The sequence below is a fragment of the Nuphar pumila genome, chromosome 13 (genome assembly GCF_984573655.1).
Source record: "Nuphar pumila chromosome 13, dmNupPumi1.hap1.1, whole genome shotgun sequence".
Classification (NCBI taxonomy): domain Eukaryota; kingdom Viridiplantae; phylum Streptophyta; class Magnoliopsida; order Nymphaeales; family Nymphaeaceae; genus Nuphar; species Nuphar pumila.
Genome location: NC_143261.1, coordinates 55021749 through 55041766, shown reverse-complemented (window position 1 = coordinate 55041766; position 20018 = coordinate 55021749). Strand labels below are relative to the sequence as shown.

Here is a 20018-nt window from a genome sequence, read left to right as displayed (position 1 = left end):
GCTATTGAAGTTACTCTCTACCTAAGTGTCGGTATATCAATTTGAGATGGACTCAAAGTTGGTTCAGCATTGGTTAATAACTATGGATGGAGATTTAGAACGGATCATCTAAACCATCAGATGTGGGCAAGATATCTGAATTTTTCAAACTACTGGGTTTGGTCACTATGAGTTCGTTCTCTTGAATAAGAGTGATCCCAAAATGTACAACGTTAGTCTGGAGCATATTCAATTTCGACCTTGAGAATTGGATTCCTGCATTCCCGCGAGTATTTTCCATCTCAAGCAAACATTGGCCATCTGCTCTTCTGTAACAGTGTCCTGGTTTCGTTCCTTTAAACTCAGAAAATGTCTTATTTATTTCTTTTATGAACTGCAAAAAGTTGATATATACTTTATCAATAATCATCCTCCTGTCATTTAGCCCACATCATGTATTTGATTGTTAGAATACTTTCCTGCAATTTATATTGTTCATCATCTGTACATAAGCACACCCACGTTGCATCTGTATCCATTCACTTGCCCAACATTTGATGCTTTTCATGAATTGTATGTATCAGGATTTGTGAATTTGATTACCGCACCCATCACATATCATACTGTCAACGGCTCGCTGCCTATGCATAAACACCACCTTCCCTCCCTTCACACCGCAGTGAAGCAGAGCTTGGACATAATTCAGATGGTCGAGCCCAGCAAGCTTCATCATTGACCAGAACAAAGCCCACTTGATTCATAGCAAGTGGCTCCAGCACTGCTTGCATCTGAAAGTTTAGTTGATTTCACAACCCCTGCAACCAGTCATTTGAGATTAAGCAGGGACCAGCTCGTCAGGTAGGTTCTTTAGCTGTTGTTGAGCATCGCTGACTAAGTTTCATTAACTAGGGTTGTTGTTATTTCTGAGTTTAACAGGATTTTCTTTTTACTGATTATTAAACTGATTTACATTATGATTTCTATTGAGTTTCAATGTAACTTTTACTGATTAGTTAATTAGATATTGTTAGTTGTTAATTAAGTAAACTGTTAACCATTAATTAAGTAAGTTGTTAGCTAGATAGTTAAGTAATTAGCTGGTTGTTAGCTATTTCGTAGTTGAAGTACTTAGTTATTTCATAATGAAATTTAATTAGTTCTTTTGTTATCAGTTGATCCCATTGTTTAGATGATAAATTTACTTAGTAATTAGAGTACTCGGTGGACTTACAATGATTAAACCGTCTATGTGATGCCCCCAAGGCATATTGGTCCCTGTACATATTTCATTACAGTTTCTGCTGCAAATACACATTTTAACCAACGCTAGTCATTCCCATTTCTGCTAGTTCGGTACAACATTACGTTATCATCCTCTGCCATTAACTTCCCTATCATCCCCTGTTGTAGCCATCTATCCCCCATCACCACTGCATATATACTAGTCGCTTCACAACCAGTTATCATTGGACATGGTTACATATGAGTTCTATCATGTCATCTCCAAGCCTGGAGGTGGAATTTGGTTACTATAGAAGAACATCAAGTGGGTTAGCATTGGTTATCAAATGCTAGTGCAGAATATGACAATCAGTTTATAGTTAGTAAATGTTAGCATTAATGAAGTTGTTCTAGCAGGATGTGTTAGCGTCGTGTGAGGTAGTCGGCTTGTGTAAAATACTTATATATCGATGGTATGGTGTGACAGTTCTTTTTTTTGTAAATACGAGTAGCAATCAAATTGTATCTTCAGTATGAATAGGATGTAATGTATCCAGTGTATTTGAAAGCTGGACATTAAACATTGTCGGATAGGTATATTGGCAGTGTGTTAGATTATGGGTATGTATTATAATGTAGGTGTTAGCCTTTGTTAGTGTATCTTGTGTTAACACAGAATGTTGGTTTTGGTAGTATCAAGGCAACATGGCATGATGTCTGCAGCAGTGGGTTAGGGTTAAGGCAATCGATGAAAGTTACGATTAGCAGCAAATATACACTAGCAGTCAGTATATATCAGTATATCATTAACAAAGTTAGGGCATGATTAGCAATGGCGGTGTTAGGTAGGGTGTCATAATTATTGTTTTACAATTAATTGTTTCTTACATTTGAATTTTTTACCATGTCTTTGTTTATTATGAAGTAGTGATTCTAAAATGCCTCTTACTCTCATTAATCGCTGCCCTTCACGGTGATTGTTTTCTGTTTTTTAAACGCTTTCTTAATTTCTTTTTCATCAAGTACATAATCGCAGTTTCAACATTTTTGTTCTAGCGTATGTTCTATTTATCAAATATGCTCCAGCACAGCCACCTGCCACTGTATTGAATTTTTAAATCTCCAGCAACACCTTGGTATCCCGTTGCATATTCATCATGAACCTTGCATAAGTGTTTCCACTGTGGCACACCTGCTGTGATGCCTACTTCAACTACCACACCCATCATTTCTGCGAGCTATCACAGTCTCTACAGCAAATGATGCATCCCCTATACTACACCTTCATCATCTCACTGTACATATACACTCAGCCCCATTCAAATCCCCATGGTGATTCCCTTTATCATATTGGCACCTCACAACATGTAGGGCCTCCACAGCAGTTTGCAGAATTTTCTACAAAAGGCACTATGGAGTTCCAATCCTGCCACCAGCCATGCATTGTTCCCCTTTCCACTTCGTCCTTCCCTCCATACCACCTGCCATGGGTGTCTCGACTACACCCTGATGTTACTACCAACAACCCATATTTCATTGCATATATAGTTGTTGATCCCATCCTCAATTTACAACAGTGATTCACATTTCTTTTCAACTTCTGTCTTCATTTCATTGCATATATATTTTCTTTGATTCATCCCATCTCTTCTTGCTGTAGTTGTGCAATCCAACCCCTTTTGTTACCTACATATTGTCAATCGGTTGGCAGTTTCAATGTGATTTCACAGTATTTAGTACAACACTAACAATGTCCCTTTGTATGAATGTCTCTAAGTTAGTGATCATTGTAAACCTGTAAAGGCGGTAATTTCCAGCAGGTTGCTATGAATAGTTTTAGCAGTTTGTTACATTTTTTTCTTTCTCTTTTCTTAGGGTATTGCATGTATATTTCAAATCTCTTTATTAGCCTAGAACCCTATATATATGCATTTTTCTTATCAAATATGATCTGCATTAGTACATAATATATGTAAAAGCCTCATATCAGTATGATACTTGGTGAACTTCCTTCTAGTTACATCTCTTATCCTGTGCTAACCTGACCCTTGCAGGAGATATGTAAAATCTGTTGAAATCCCTCTTTAAATTAAGATTCCATTATCCCAATTTTAAAGTTGTGATAGCTAGATGCTGATGAGAAACATTTACATTTCTTGTTTTAGATAGAATGAATGAACATTGTAAACAGCATGAATTATTTGTTCTTCATGCATTTTTCCTTTATTTCTCAAAATCTCACAATGGCACGTGCACCATTTCGTAAGAGGTAAATTAATCCTAAGTTGATGATCCATATCAATGGCCATAGTCAGTGTGTGGACAAAATTTAGTATTTTTATCTTTTACGAAATAACACTGGATCCACATTGGATCCATTTTCAAAATTCATCATATTTACTCAAATATTTTCTTCTTTTATCAGAATTTAACTTAAAATTAATTTAAAATATATACCAATGGCCATAGTTAGGGTATATTGAGAATTAATTTCATTTTAAATTCTATAAAAGCACCAAATGTGTTTTATTCTTCACCTGAATTTAAATACAGATTATTATATAATACATTCAATGACCATAGTCAAGAATGTATTATATCTTCAATCTTGTTTTAATTCATTTAAAAAATGGAATAGCTTTTCAAAATCCAATTTCAAAAATTTAAATTCATTCATCATTTAGGATAGAATTGTATCATATTTTCAAAATTCTTTTTTTTCAAAAACTCCAAGTGATGTAAATACCTTCCTCAATCTATCTTCAATTCTTATCATTTTTAAAATTCAATTTCATTTTTCAAATCTCAAAGTTCAATTTAACTTTGAGATTTCAAATTCATTTTATATTCAAATTAAAATCAGATTTCGAAGTTCAATTTGACTTTGAAATTCCAAATTCATTTATATTCAAATACTCCAATCAAAATCAAAGTTCAATTTAACTTTGAGATTCTTGATTTATCTTCTGAATTTAAACTCCAAATCCATCTTAGGATCCAGAATCCAATTCCACCTTGGATCTCAGACTTCAGATCCAATTCCTCCGTAGGATCGAGAATCCAATTCCTCCTTAGGATCTCAGACTTCAGATCCAATTCCTCCTTAGGATCCAAAATCCAATTTCACCTTGGATATCAGACTTCAGATCCAAAATCCATCTTAGGGTCCAGAGTCTAATTCCACTTTTGGATCTCAGATCCAATTCAACTTTTTGGATCTCAGACTTCCGATCCAAATTCCATCTTAGGGTCAAGAGTCTGATTCTATATTGGATCTCAGACTTCAAGATCTGAATCCATTCCAAGATCCAAAATCCAATTTTCATTCCCAAGTCCAACTTCTTTTCAAATCCAATTCATCTCCAGATTTCAAATCCAAATCCATCTACAGATCATTCCTTAAATTCATCTTTATTTTTAATATCATCTGGATCCCTCAGATCTATTCTAAATTTCAAACTTCAAAATCTAAATTCAAATCCATCTCAAGTATTCATTTCCTTTCCTAAATTCAAGTTCAAATTCAAAATCCATTTTCCGACTTTGAAACTTCATTTTCAAAGCTTCAAATCATTCTTTCTCAAAATTAAAGATTTATTCTTCCAAACTCTAATTTACTTCGAAAACTTGAAACTTCTCTGATCTATCTCAAGTTCTAAAGTTAGATTCAAACATTTCTTCACTCCCTTATCAAGTTCATCTCATAAACTTGGGAAATTTTCAAAACATCTTTCAAAATGAGCATACATTCTTGCATTGCACAAGCATGATTCTTTGTGCATTTAGAGTTAGAATAAATTCTTAGACTATATTTAGGCAAAGCAAAAGGCATAGATTTGATCCTTGGTTCGATTACCCCTGGTAAAGGCGCCAGGAACGGTCGAACCTCGTACCGACGAGCGAATCCCGTCTCTCCATTTTCCCGCACATTTTCAAAAACGGAGGCGAGTAATCTTTTAAAATCTTTTTCAAAAATTAAGGTCAAGTGAGACCGCGCAAAATAGTTCCTCTTCTCACTTCTTTCTTTTTCTCTTCTCTCGTCTTTTCTCTCTTTTATTTTTCTCCCTTCAAAAAGGAGAAAAATAGAGGTTAGAAAGGAAAAGAGAAGGGAGAGAGAATATTACGAGAGGAAAAATTTTGCGATGATCACAGTTTTGGCGACTGAGATGGGACCCATCTTCGTCCAGTCGAATTTAATGCATTTTCTTTTGCTTTGACATTATCTAAGTCTTTATTCTATATATGTCAGCTATATTTCCATGCAAACCTTTGGAGCCTAGATTTTATCCTAAGCTGACATCATTGCATATAGGATTTAGGTATGGTTTGGTAGGACTATATTGAGGAGATTATTTCATGCTCACATTAGACTTAGGTCTTAAATACAACTCTCCTCGATTTTAAGGATTGAATGCAAAAACAATGTATGCAAGTGTATGCTTCTTTTCATTTTAATCTATCTCTTTAGGACTTGCATTAGAGCCATCTGATTTCTTGCATGTTGAACATATTTTGAAAACCTCCTTACCTATATTGTCCCGGTCTTCACGTTGCTGGGCTGTCTCACTGAACCATAGTTCGGGAGAGAGCCTCACAACTGGACCACTTATTTGGGTTCGCGCCCCCCTACCACGTACCTAAGGGCCATAGTCTGAGGTATATCGGTAGGTGCTCAAGGATGTTGGGAAGCCATTACCTTAGAACCGGAGAAATAATTCTTATGCCACGTGATTCGAGCTTCGGCTTGGGTATATCGGTGTATCTTGATTGTAATCAGATGATCTAAATCCTTAGAGTTAGGATTAAGGTCCTACGAGCCTTTTTCAAAATTTGCATTTAGAGTCAGCTTCTAGGGAGTGCTATTCTGTGCATCATTGCTTGTATAAATTGATTCTTTTGTAGATATTATCTTGAAAATTCTTATCTTTCAAAACCCTGGATATTTATTTCATAAAAATTCTTTTATTTTCTCAAAATCCAGGATGGTATATTTCTTATTTCTTTATTCTCTCATAAATTTCTTAAACCCTGGACATTCTTTTAAATTCTTTCCCCTATCTTTCAAAAGTCCAGGCGTATTATTCTTCTTCTGATTTATTTAAATTCTTTTGATCCTGCCTGCAATTTTTAAAAAATATTTCAAGGTCTTGTCATCTTCAAAAATACTCTTCCTCGTATATTCCATCTTCTCCATATAAAATCCTTTTTATCGAGAGATCTCTTTAAAAAATCTCTTTCATTATCTCTTTTCCTTTCAAAATTTCTTTGATCTGAAACCTTCATTTATTCTCCAGAGAAAATACCAACATTCCAATCATGGTTCAAATGAGAGCAAGGAGAAGGGCAGCTCAGCAGCACGATAACAGCGAAGTGGAAGAGATGAACTCTCCCAGGTTGTCCCGAAAACATGATTCAGATGAGGATGATGTCGACCCAGCAATGTATAAAATCTTTCAAAAGATGATGGAAAAAATGATGTCCGAGCAAGCAGGGGCAAATTCAAAGAAAACATCCTCTAAAACCAAGGTCAAAAGGAAGCCAGTGAAGAAGCATGTCAGGATCAGCAAGAAGAAGGTTCAACAAGACACCACCTCTGAAGGTACGGAGTCAGGAGAGGAGGATTCCGAGGAAGAACAGTTTGTATTTGTTCCAAAACACCTGCGACAAGTCAAGAAGGTGGCAGAGGAACCTGAATCAATCAACAAGCCTAAAGATGGAGTCACAGCGGAAGACTCAGTTCAAATATTGACAAAGATGGTCAAAGACCTACAGATCCGAGATAAGGGAAAGAGGGTATATACCAGACAGGACTTCTACCTTGGTTTAGATGGGGACAGCAGCTTGGAAGATCTCCCCCGAAAATTTATTAAGTTCGATGGGTCCGGCAATCCAAAAGCCCATCTCGCGATGTTCTTCGCCGAATGTGCCAGATTCAGTGAAGACAATCAAGCCCTCTTCTTGTGCTTTCCTCGCAGCTTAGAAGGCATAGCCGCGAAATGGTATGCGGAGCACATCAACCCCGTCGAGCTGCAAAATTTTGACAAAGTTGTTAATCTGTTCGTGGAAAGATTCATGTTCAACACTGAGGCACTTCCGACCCTCAATCACCTGTATAACCTGAAACAAGGAGATAAGGAAAAAGCTGTAGACTTCATTCGGAGGTGGAGAGATACTTGCAACAAGATGAGAACCCCCATTTCAAAGGAGCACGCACTTCAAGTTATCCTGAACAATTTTTCTCAACCTCTTAGAAGCCTCATTTCCACTTACCCCTCTAAATCATTCATAGAGCTTATCGAACAAGCTGAGTGGCTCGAGATGGGGATGGACAATGGGAATTATGAGGGCATCACTCTCGTCAAGGGCGGCCAAGACCTCAAAAAGAAGGTGAATTATACATTTTCAGCTAACTCTGGGGGCACTGGCAGCAAAGATAACAAGACCAAGCAGATGGGTCAGTAAAAGGAACCCTTCAAGCAGAATGACAAGCCAGTTCCCGCCAAGCAGAAGGAAAAGATAAAATGTGAAGGTTGGGGTTATGACCGCCAATTCACTGCTCTGGAACAGTCCCTCGAACAAGTTTTGGAGTATATGCTGAGCAAAGATATGATTAAACTCCCGAGAGTTGCTGATCCTCTGGTCTCCCTGGGAAAATGGAAGGACAAGTTCTGCAAGTTCCACCGGGCAGTGGGGCACGACACCGAGCACTGCTTCGTCCTAAAGAACATCATCCAGGATTGCATTGATAAAAATCTTCTGATAGAGGACGAAGAAGAAGTGTAGCCCGCCGTCCTAACAAAGCCTTTCCCAGATCACTCAAAGAACTGATGATATCAAAACTTTTCTTGCTTTCTTCCTTTTGCTTTTTCCCGTCGTCTTGTAGGGGCAAGTCAGCCCTAGTCTTTTGCGATCTTTTTGGTCACATGCTTGTAAATAGTCAAGTTCTTGTTTTCAGTAGTTACTTATAAATGAAATGTCAATTTCCTTCATACCTTTGTCATATTGGGGCATCTTTTGTTAAAAATTACATTTACACTTCAAAATATTCTCTTGTCATTAAATTCATGTTCTTTTTCATAATGCGGGGCAAAATCCTGACATCATTCATGAGAGAAATGATATTACCTATGAGGGTTTTTTTTTCAAAAATCATGAAATTTTGAAAGTCTTCATTATGATGACCAAAGAGTTCAAATACTCTTTGGTCCAACCTTTGTCAAAATCAACCCTCGTGTTGATCATATTAACAAAAATAGGTTTTCGAACCGTTGTATTGAAAAATCAACCCTCGTGTTGATCATATTAACAAAAATAGGTTTTCGAACCGTTGCATTGAAAAATCAACCCTCGAGTTGATCGTGTTTTCAAAAAAATAAGTTTTCGAACCATCGCATTAAAATGTCAACCCTTGTGTTGGTTTTATCTCCCAAGATTAATTCCGAAACATTTATATCCAAAGATCAACCCTTGTGTTGGTCTTATCTTCCAAAATAGGTTTCAAATCATTCAAAGGTCAACCCTTGTGTTGGTTTTATCTTCAAAGATTGGTTCGAAACATTGCATTTAGAGATCAACCCTCGTGTTGATCATATTTTCTAAAAATTGGTTTTGAATCATTACATTCAAAGATCAACCCTCGCGTTGGTCATATTTTCTAAAAATTGATTTTCAAATCATTGCTTCAAAAAAATTAAACCCTCATGATGATCTCTCATAAACGATCCCCTTTCAAAGATTAGCTCTCGCAGTTAATCATCTTTTCAAAGATGATTTCCTCGTATTCTTCTCCTACTTCTTAAAAGATCCCACATGCAGGCAGGATCAAACAAAATTCTTTTTTTCTCAATCAACTCTTTCTTTTTATTATTTGTTTGGCGATTTTATCAGTCTTATCAATTTTTTATTAATTTTGTCAATTTTATTGATCCTTCATTGATTTTGTTAAAATTTTCTCGTCAAATTCTTATTTTCAAAAATTACCCTTTCAGGTTAAGGGATAAACCTGATGCCTCTTTCCCATGAGGTATTCCTTTTTTTTTCCTTCTTTTCCCATTCAGGATAAGGGATAATCCTGAGACCCCTCATAGGAGCACCAATGCAACCTGTGAGAATTCTTGTTCAAAATAAATTCCTTTAAATTCTTCCCCATTTTTATAAATTTTATTCAATTTCCCGCTCAGGTTAAGGGGTAAACCTGAACCTCGTCCCGCGAGGTCCTTCTTCCTTCAGGATCAGGGATAATCCTAAAGTCTTTCATCTTCTTCCAAGTATCTTTAATTTTTCTATCAAGCTTCACCATTCTTTTAGATCTTTGTCAATCTTTGTCTTTATTTCTGATTCTTTACCAATTTTATTGATTCTTTTTCATTTGTTATTAATTCTTTATCAACCTTTTATCAAATTTTGTTGAATTTGTCAATTTTATTCCTTCTTTCCCTTTCAGGTTAAGGGATAAACCTGAATCATCTTTTAATTTTCTTTTTATCTTTTCGGGTTCCGACTCGAGTCTTCCTTTCATCTTTTCATTTGAAGTTTCGAGTTCCGACTCGGGCTTCCCTTTGGTTCTGATTGAACCAATTGTTTTCTTTTATCTTTTATCTTTTCCTTTTAAAGATTCGGGTTTCGACTCAGGTCTTCTTTTATTCTTTCGTTCGAAGTTCCGAGTTCCAACTCGGGCTTCCTTTTGAATCCAATCCTCGCATTGGAAAATCAATCATTTCTTTAGAAAACCGAGTTTCAACTCAGGTTTTTCTTCTATTATTTTTCGTTTGAAGTTTCGAGTTCCGACTCGGGCTTCCTTTTGAATCCAATCATCGCATTGGAAAATCAATCATTTCTTTAGAAAACCGAGTTTCAACTCGGGTTTTTCTTCTATTATTTTTCGTTCGAAGTTCCGAGTTCCTACTCGGGCTTCCTTTTGAATCCAATCCTCGCATTGGAAAATCAATCATTTCTTTAGAAAACCGAGTTTCAACTCGGGTTTTTTTTCTATTATTTTTCGTCCGAAGTTTTGAGTTCCGACTCGGACTTCCTTTTGAATCCAATCCTCGCATTGGAAAATCAATCATTTCTTTAGAAAACCGAGTTTCAACTCGGGTTTTTCTTCTATTATTTTTTGTCCGAAGTTTCGAGTTCCGACTCGGACTTCCTTTTGAATCCAATCCTCGCATTGAAAATCAATCATTTCTTTAGAAAACCGAGTTCCAGCTCGGGTTTTTCGTCTATTAATTTCGTTTGAAGTTCCGAGTTCCGACTTCGACTTCCTTTTGAATCCAATCCTCGCATTGAAAAACAATTGGTTCTTTAGAAATTTAAGTTTTCAAAACTCAATTTTCTCTTTTATCTTTTACCTTGAAAATCTAGGTTCCGGCTCGGGTCCTCCTTTTTATATATTCCATCTTCTTGAATATCCAAAATTGAGTTTTATTCTCTTTAAAATCCCTTCATTCTCATTCAAGATAAGGGATAATCCTGAAACCATTCATAGAAGCAGGGCAACCTTCTATAATGGTCCTTCCAAATCCAGTCTAAGCACTGGTCCTTCATTACAAAATCCTTCGTAAAACCCAATTCTCACATTAGTCCTTCCAAATCCAGTCTAGCACTGGTCCTTCATCAAAAATCCTTCCAAATTCCAATTTCATAAATTGGTCCTTCAAGATCCCAGTTTTTACTGGTCCTTCAAAATTCCAATGTTTACATTGGTCCTTCCAAAATTCCAATTTTGACAAATTGGTCCTTCCAAAATTCCAGTTTTACGCCGGTCCTTCAAATTCCAATTGGTCCTTCATCAAATACCAATGTTTACATTGGTCCTTCCAAATTCCAATTCTATGAATTGGTCCTTCAAATTCCAATTGGTCCTTCATCAAATACCAATGTTTACATTGGTCCTTCCAAATTCCAATTCTATGAATTGGTCCTTCAAATTCCAATTAGTCCTTCATCGAATTCCAATGTTTTTCATTGGTCCTTCCAAATTCCAATTCTACGAATTGGTCCTTCAAAATCCCAAATTGGTCCTTCAAATTTCCAATGTTTACATTAGTCCTTCCAAAATACCAATTTTCACAAATTGGTCCTTCAAAATTCCAGTTTCACGCTGGTCCTTCGAATTTTAATTGGTCCTTCATCAAATTCCAATGTTTTCATCGGTCCTTCCAAATTCCAATTCCATGAATCGGTCCTTCAAAATCTCATTTGGTCCTTCATCAAATTCCAATGTTTACATTGGTCCTTTCAAATTCCAGTTCCACGAATTGGTCCTTCAAAATCCCAAATTGGTCCTTCATTAAATTCCAATGTTTTTCATTGGTCCTTCCAAATCCCAATTCTATGAATTGGTACTTCAAAATCCCAATTGGTCCTTCAAAATCCCAATGTTTACATTGGTCCTTCGGAAATTCCAATTTTCACAAATTGATCCTCCCAAAATTCCAATGTTTACATTGGTCCTTCAAAATTCCAATTTTCATAAATTGGTCCTTCAAAATCTCAATCAGTCCTTCAAAAATTCTAATGTGTATATTGGTCCTTCAAAATTCCAGTTTAGCACTGGTCCTTTACCAAAGTCTTTTATCAAAATCCTTTATCAAAGTCTTTTATCAAAATCCTTTACCAAAGTCTTTTACCAAAATCTTCCCTTATCAAAATCCTTCTCAAATTCCAGTTTAACACTGGTCCTTTACCAAAGTCCTTTTACCAAAAATTCCTTTACCAAGTTCTTTTAGAAGATTCTTTACTTAAACCTCATTCTTTAAGATTGGTCTCGTAAAACCCAGTTTTACTAATCAAGATTGCCAAAATGAAAGATGTTCAGCTCGCGGTCCTATCAAAATCTATATTGAGTGATTATTTCACAAAGATTCTCGAAAACTTTGCCAATCTGCTAAAATATGTCTTGATTCCAATATTTTACTGCACAAAAAGAATCACCTCAGATTACCTCTAGTATTCTTTTTCAAAAGGGTGAAGCTTTTTGCGAAAAGAAGTGAAAATTCAAATCTTCTCTCTGTTGGTCAACCAAGAGGATGCAAGAAAGATCCTTGGTATGATTATCAAAAGAAATATTCAATGATGTTGAAAAGCTAGAAACAAATCGATATTGATCATAGCTATGACGCATGTTTTAAGTCGACTTTCTGGCAATCAGGCAGTGGAAATATCCTGAGCGTTAAAAAGAACCCACTCAATCCATATCTCCTCATTTCATTCATTCAAAGCTTCAATCAAATATCCGCAAAAGGGATCTCTCAATTGTCATCAAGATGAAGGTGAATTAAGCGAGTAGATCCCCGGGGCCAAAGAAGATTGGAAACATCTCCAAGATGACGGAGTTTGTGACGGATCCTTCCAGGAAAAGTTCAGATCACCGTCAAGATGAAGGCGAGTGTGATGAACCTCCCGACAAACCCTAAAAGATATTTGATTGCTGCAGTCATTTTTAACCAATGACCCAGTATAATTCCCAAGAAAAAGAAGGATTGAAGCATCTCCAAGATGATGGAGTTTGTGACGTACCCTTCCCCGAAGAAAAAAAGAAAAGTCAGGAAACATCCAAATGAAGGATGATGTAGAAACCCAAGAAAGCTCAATGTCCCAAAAAAAGTGCCAAAAGATCATTATGGGAAAAGCCTCAGGATATCAAACTGCCAAAATTGCCAGAAATCATCTTTTCTTATGCGAAATCCTTTCATCAATGTATTTTCACTGCTGGCCTTTATGAAGTTAAGAGTATTTCTTCTCTATTCATGTCAAGGAAATGGATAACTTCCTTGAAGAAACTCAACAACTTTAAAATTTGAATCTAAACTCTAGAATCCAAGGAGTTAACCTCATTTTGGAGGGAATACTCTAGGTAAAAGAGGGAATATCTTTCGCACATACGTGCACACTTTCAAGCATTTTTGAATCAATTGCAATTTCATCTTGTTGGCAAAATTTTCTGGTTATCAAAAAAATGAAATAAATGCTCAATATCTATTTTGATACAACCCAGCATTCTTTATATTTTTCAAAGAGAGTTGTCTCATTCTAAGTGAGGTATTTCTCCCAGTCCCATCATGGTTTTCCCCATCAAGGAATCCATACTTTGTATATCCATTCAAATAAAGAATTATACTTGAACCTCGTCCCACGAGGTTAGTTTTCAAAAATGTCCCATCCAAGTTAAGGGCTAAGCCTGTGTTCTTTTCAAAAATCCTTATCTTCGTCTCAACCTTGAGACTTCTTCAAAATTTCTCCTTTTATCATTTTAGGATATTCATCCCAAGAATCCCATCACGATTTCTTCATTTTCTTCTATCCAGATTATTTTCATTCTCGAGGATTTCGTTCTCTTCCCAAAAACCCTTTCAGAGTAAGATACAAAACCTGAAAAATAAATCTTTTAAAAAACCGATTCTTTCACACCCAGTTCAGACCTTTTGACTGGGGCATTTTTTTTTTTTTTAAAGAAAATTTGGCGTGTCTTCTTTGCCGCTAAGCTCGGCTCGCAACCGGCTTAGCAGCAAAGAGGGGCATCTGTGAACACCCCAAATTTTCCAAAAATCCAAAAATTCCTTCTTTGCCCCTGGGTCCATCTTTTAAATAATCAGGTCAAATTTTTGATAAAATTTCCATTCATTTCTCAGATTTGTTGGAAACCAGACCCAATCTTTCATTTCTAACCCATTTTCTGAAGGATTTTCAAAAGAACAACGTTAAAATTCTCAGAAAACCCCTCTTTTGTAAATATTTAAAAAAAAAAATTCAAAAATAGTCTTTAATCTCTCATTTTCCCTAGTTTTAAAGTCTTTTTGTCAAAAATACAAAAATCAGAAAAACACAAAGAAAATACAAAAATATATATATATAATAATAAGCTTTTAGAACCACCTTTTGAAAATCATCTTTTATTTAAGTCTATCTTTTTTTTTGAAAAAAATCTTATAAAAAGAACCTCGTTTTGGAAATTTTATAAAGTAGAAAGACATGCTTGAAAATAAAAACCATAATTCGGTTTTTTTCTTTTGATAGGGTCGCTCTCTCTCTCAGCCTTCACAAAACCTCTCTGGAAAACCCTCTTCCAAAACCTTTTCTTTCTCTTTTCCCGTCTCGGCTTCCCTTCACGAGCCATCCACTGAAACCCTCTTCCCCATCGCACCCCTCCGAACCACCCATCGCGGAACCACGCGCCTTCTCCTACCTCTCCCGTCAATCTCTAACCGACCACCCTCTCGAATCTTCCCCTTTAAAAAAGATCACGCGGGTCTCTCCTCAACCCATCCGCGCTTCACCCCTCCATGTTAAATCCTCGACGCTTCTCCCTTGAAGTTTTCCTCGCTCCTTTCCTTCCTCCTCTTTCCCCTGTTTCCTCTTTTTCCCTGTGTTTTTCCCTTTGATCGACTGAAAATCCATCGTCTAGCAAGCATTGATCAAAAGACATCACCTCCTCTTCTTCGATTACCTGATTTCTGTGAAACGACGGCTAAAAAACAATCGTTCAATCTCATAACCCATTACAGGTAAGTAACCATTTTTCTCTCTTTTCCACCTTTTTTTTAAAAAAAAACATAGTTTCCCCTTTATTTTCAGTGTTCCTTTGTCTTGATTTCCGTTGTTCTTCTTCATTTCTTTTTTTCCATTTTCTTATAAGAGCACTAATGACAGGATCGTCCTGCATACAGCAGGGTCGAATCCTCCATTTGCTACAATCAATGGAATGTTTATTCCAATAAATTCTTTCTGTGTTTATCAAGTTTCCTCAATTTTTCGATGAAATATCTGTTCCAAACTTGATTTTCCTGCTTTATTCTCACGACTTTCTGTTTGCATTTTCTATTCTTTTTTTTTTTTCTCTTTCTTTTCTGTTTTTCTCATTTTATTGCTTCCTTTTTTTTATTATTCCCCTCTTTAATTTCTGTAACATGGCGTGGGTGTATGGGTTCGTTGTGATCACTTCCATTCATGGTTGCATTTTTTTTTTTTTACCTGAGTAGTTTAGCCGATGTCTTCATTATGGGTGTATTTGGCATCCTGTCCATTCTTTCTTTTTAAACATCACTAGTTCACCGTTTTTTTTTTACCTCTTCTGTGCTTATTATGTAGTTCAATATAGCATGATATCGTTTTTGCTAGATTTTCCTTTCGTTTGGATATCTTTGGACACATCGTGTATATATATCGGATACATTCGATCATCATAAGTTACGTTATAGGCATCTTTGTTGATATCCGATCATCATAAGTTTTCGTTTGGATAGCATTCATTGTTCCCCTGCATCTCTTCTTTAGGTGGTCTGTTTTATTTCTTTTTTGTTATCTCCTATTGCTATTCGTTTGTTCCAATATTAATTCAAAGTCAAGATGCTGTTACTGCTTGGAAAGAAACGAAGAGAAGAATATGGTGATGATAATAATGATCCTGCTAGTTGACAGTTATGATATTAGTAACTCACCAAGAATCCTATACTAAAATCCATTGATCCACTGCTATCAAGGCCAGTCAGTTGTCATTAGGGAAGGCACTTTGCAGAAGGTATCGTGCGTAGCTAATGAGCTTCCAACTTCCTCTGCCTACCAGCTCGCCACATGTTTGGGAATAGGTAATTAACTTGCAATGTCACATACAACATATTTTCAGCATAATCTACTACTTCTTAAGAGACTGAGCGATACCTATGATCTCTTCTGGTTCCTTTCTAAGCTTGGTTTGTGATCTGGGGCTTACATTTTTTGTTGATGGCTTGAATATTTTACATTATTTTATAATAGATGGTTTGCAAAATGGGTTTCTGAGAAAACCAAGATTGATGAAGGCATTGTTTTAGGAAGTGATATTCTTCTGTCTATTGAGTGCTCTGCTTTTCACTTGTCGATTGATATTCATGGTTTGGTTGTGTTGGATGAATGTCTAAACTATGGCTGTTGGGTGATCCGTGCTTGAAGCTGTTGAAGTTACTCTCTACCTAAGTGTCGGTATATCAATTTGAGATGGACTTAAAGTTGGTTCAGCATTGGTTAATAACTATGGATGGAGATTTAGAACGGATCATCTAAACCATCAGATGTGGGCAAGATATCTGAATTTTTCAAACTACTGGGTTTGGTCACTATGAGTTCGTTCTCTTGAATAAGAGTGATCCCAAAATGTACAGCGTCAGTCTGGAGCATATTCAATTTCGACCTTGAGAATTGGATTCCTGCATTCTCGCGAGTATTTTCCATCTCAAGCAAACATTGGCCATCTGCTCTTCTGTAACAGTGTCCTGGTTTCGTTCCTTTAAACTCAGAAAATGTCTTATTTATTTCTTTTATGAACTGCAAAAAGTTGATATATACTTTATCAATAATCATCCTCCTGTCATTTAGCCCACATCATGTATTTGATTGTTAGAATACTTTCCTGCAATTTATACTGTTCATCATCTGTACATAAGCACACCCACGTTGCATCTGTATCCATTCACTTGCCCAACATTTGATGCTTTTCATGAATTGTATGTATCAGGATTTGTGAATTTGATTACCGCGCCCATCATATATCATACTGTCAACGGCTCGCTGCCTATGCATAAACACCACCTTCCCTCCCTTCACACTGCAGTGAAGCAGAGCTTGGACATAATTCAGATGGTCGAGCCCAGCAAGCTTCATCATTGACCAGAACAAAGCCCACTTGATTCATAGCAAGTGGCTCCAGCACTGCCTGCATCTGAAAGTTTAGTTGATTTCACAACCCCTGCAACCAGTCATTTGAGATTAAGCAGGGACCAGCTCGTCAGGTAGGTTCTTTAGCTGTTGTTGAGTATCGCTGACTAAGTTTCATTAACTAGGCTTGTTGTTATTTCAGAGTTTAACAGGATTTTCTTTTTACTGATTATTAAACTGATTTCCATTATGATTTCTATTGAGTTCCAATGTAACTTTTACTGATTAGTTAATTAGATATTGTTAGCTGTTAATTAAGTAAACTGTTAACCATTAATTAAGTAAGTTGTTAGCTAGATAGTTAAGTAATTAGCTGGTTGTTAGCTATTTTGTAGTTGACGTACTTAGTTATTTCATAATGAAATTTAATTAGTTCTTTTGTTATCAGTTGATCCCATTGTTTAGATGATAAATTTACTTAGTAATTAGAGTACTCGGTGGACTTACAATGATTAAACCATCTATGTGATGCCCACAAGGCATATTGATCCCTGTACATATTTCATTACAGTTTCTGCTGCAAATACACATTTTAACCAACACTAGTCATTCTCATTTCTGCTAGTTCGGTACAACATTACGTTATCATCCTCTGCCATTAACTTCCCTATCATCCCCTGTTGTAGCCACCTATCCCCCATCACCACTGCATACATACTAGTCGCTTCACAACCAGTTATCATTGGACATGGTTACATATGAGTTCTATCATGTCATCTCCAAGCCTGGAGGTGGAATTTGGTTACTATAGAAGAACATCAAGTGGGTTAGCATTGGTTATCAAATGCTAGTGCAGAATATGACAATCAGTATATAGTTAGTAAGTGTTAGCATTAATGAAGTTGTTCCAGCAGGATGTGTTAGCGTCGTGTGAGGTAGTCGGCTTGTGTAAAATACTTATATATCGATGGTATGGTGTGACAGTTCTTTTTTTTTTAAATACGAGTAGCAATCAAATTGTATCTTCAGTATGAATAGGATGTAATGTATCCAGTGTATTTGAAAGCTGGACATTAAACATTGTCGGATAGGTATATTGGCAATGTGTTAGATTATGGGTATGTATTATAATGTAGGTGTTAGCCTTTGTCAGTGTATCTTGTGTTAACACAAAATGCTAGTTTTGGTAGTATCAAGGCAACATGGCATGATGTCTGCAGCAGTGGGTTAGGGTTAAGGCAATCGATGAAAGTTACGATTAGCAGCAAATATACACTAGCAGTCAGTATATATCAGTATATCATTAACAAAGTTAGGGCATGATTAGCAATGGCGGTGTTAGGTAGGGTGTCATAATTATTGTTTTACAATTAATTGTTTCTTACATTTGAATTTTTTACCATGTCTTTGTTTATTATGAAGTAGTGATTCTAAAATGCCTCTTGCTCTCATTAATCGCTGCCCTTCACGGTGATTGTTTTCTGTTTTTTAAACGCTTTCTTAATTTCTTTTTCATCAAATACATAATAGCAGTTTCAACATTTTTGTTCTAGCGTATGTTCTATTTATCAAATATGCTCTAGCACAGCCACTGTATTGAATTTTTAAATCTCCGGCAACACCTTGGTATCCCGTTGCATATTCATCATGAACCTTGCATAAGTGTTTCCACTGTGGCACACCTGCTGTGATGCCTACTTCAACTACCACACCCATCATTTCTGTGAGCTATCACAGTCTCTACAGCAAATGATGCATCCCCTATACTACACCTTAATCATCTCACTGTACATATACACTCAGCCCCATTCAAATCCGCATGGTGATTCCCTTTATCATATTGGTACCTCACAACATGTAGGGCCTCCACAGCAGTTTGCAGAATTTTCTGCAAAAGGCACTATGCAGTTCCAATCCTACCACCAGCCATGCATTGTTCCCCTTTCCACTTCGTCCTTCCCTCCATACCACCTGCCATGGGTGTCTCGACTACACCCTGATGTTACTACCAACAACCCATATTTCATTGCATATATAGTTGTTGATCCCATCCTCAATTTACAACAGTGATTCACATTTCTTTTCAACTTCTGTCTTCATTTCATTGCATATATATTTTCTTTGATTCATCCCATCTCATCTTGCTGTAGTTGTGCAATCCAACCCCTTTTGTTACCTACATATTGTCAATCGGTTGGCAGTTTCTATGTGATTTCACAGTATTTAGTACAACACTAACAATGTCCCTCTGTATGAATGTCTCTAAGTTAGTGATCATTGTAAACCTGTAAAGGCGGTAATTTCCAACAGGTTGCTATGAATAGTTTTAGCAGTTTGTTACATTTTTTTTCTTTCTCTTTTCTTAGGGTATTGCATGTATATTTCAAATCTCTTTATTAGCCTAGAACCCTATATATATGCATTTTTCTTATCAAATATGATCTTCATTAGTACATAATATATGTAAAAGCCTCATATCAGTATGATACTTGGTGAACTTCCTTCTAGTTACATCTCTTATCCTGTGCTAACCTGACCCTTGCAGGAGATATGTAAAATCTGTTGAAATCCCTCTTTAAATTAAGATTTCATTATCCCAATTTTAAAGTTGTGATAGCTAGATGCTGATGAGAAACATTTACATTTCTTGTTTTAGATAGAATGAATGAACATTGTAAACATCATGAATTATTTGTTCTTCATGCATTTTTCCTTTATTTCTCAAAATCTCACAATGGCACGTGCACCATTTCGTAAGAGGTAAATTAATCCTAAGTTGATGATCCATATCAATGGCCATAGACAGGGTGTGGACAAAATTTAGTATTTTTATCTTTTACGAAATAACACTGGATCCACATTGGATCCGTTTTCAAAATTCATCATATTTACTCAAATATTTTCTTCTTTTATCAGAATTTACCTTTAAATTAATTCAAAATATATACCAATGGCCATAGTCAGGGTATATTGAGAATTAATTTCATTTTAAATTCTATAAAAGCACCAAATGTGTTTTATTCTTCACCTGAATTTAAATACAGATTATTATATAATACATTCAATGACCATAGTCAAGAATGTATTATATATTCAATCTTGTTTTAATTCATTTAAAAAATGGAATAGCTTTTCAAAATCCAATTTCAAAAATTTAAATTCATTCATCATTTAGGATAAAATTGCAT

At 36.0% G+C, this 20018-nt stretch overlaps 1 protein-coding gene across 1 annotated transcript in view; it reads left to right on the top strand.

Moving 5' to 3' along the window:
- The window catches only part of LOC149818441 (uncharacterized), a 240717-nt gene that overhangs the window by 167205 nt on the left and 53494 nt on the right, over window positions 1-20018 (top strand). The gene's annotated exons all lie outside the window — the stretch shown is intronic.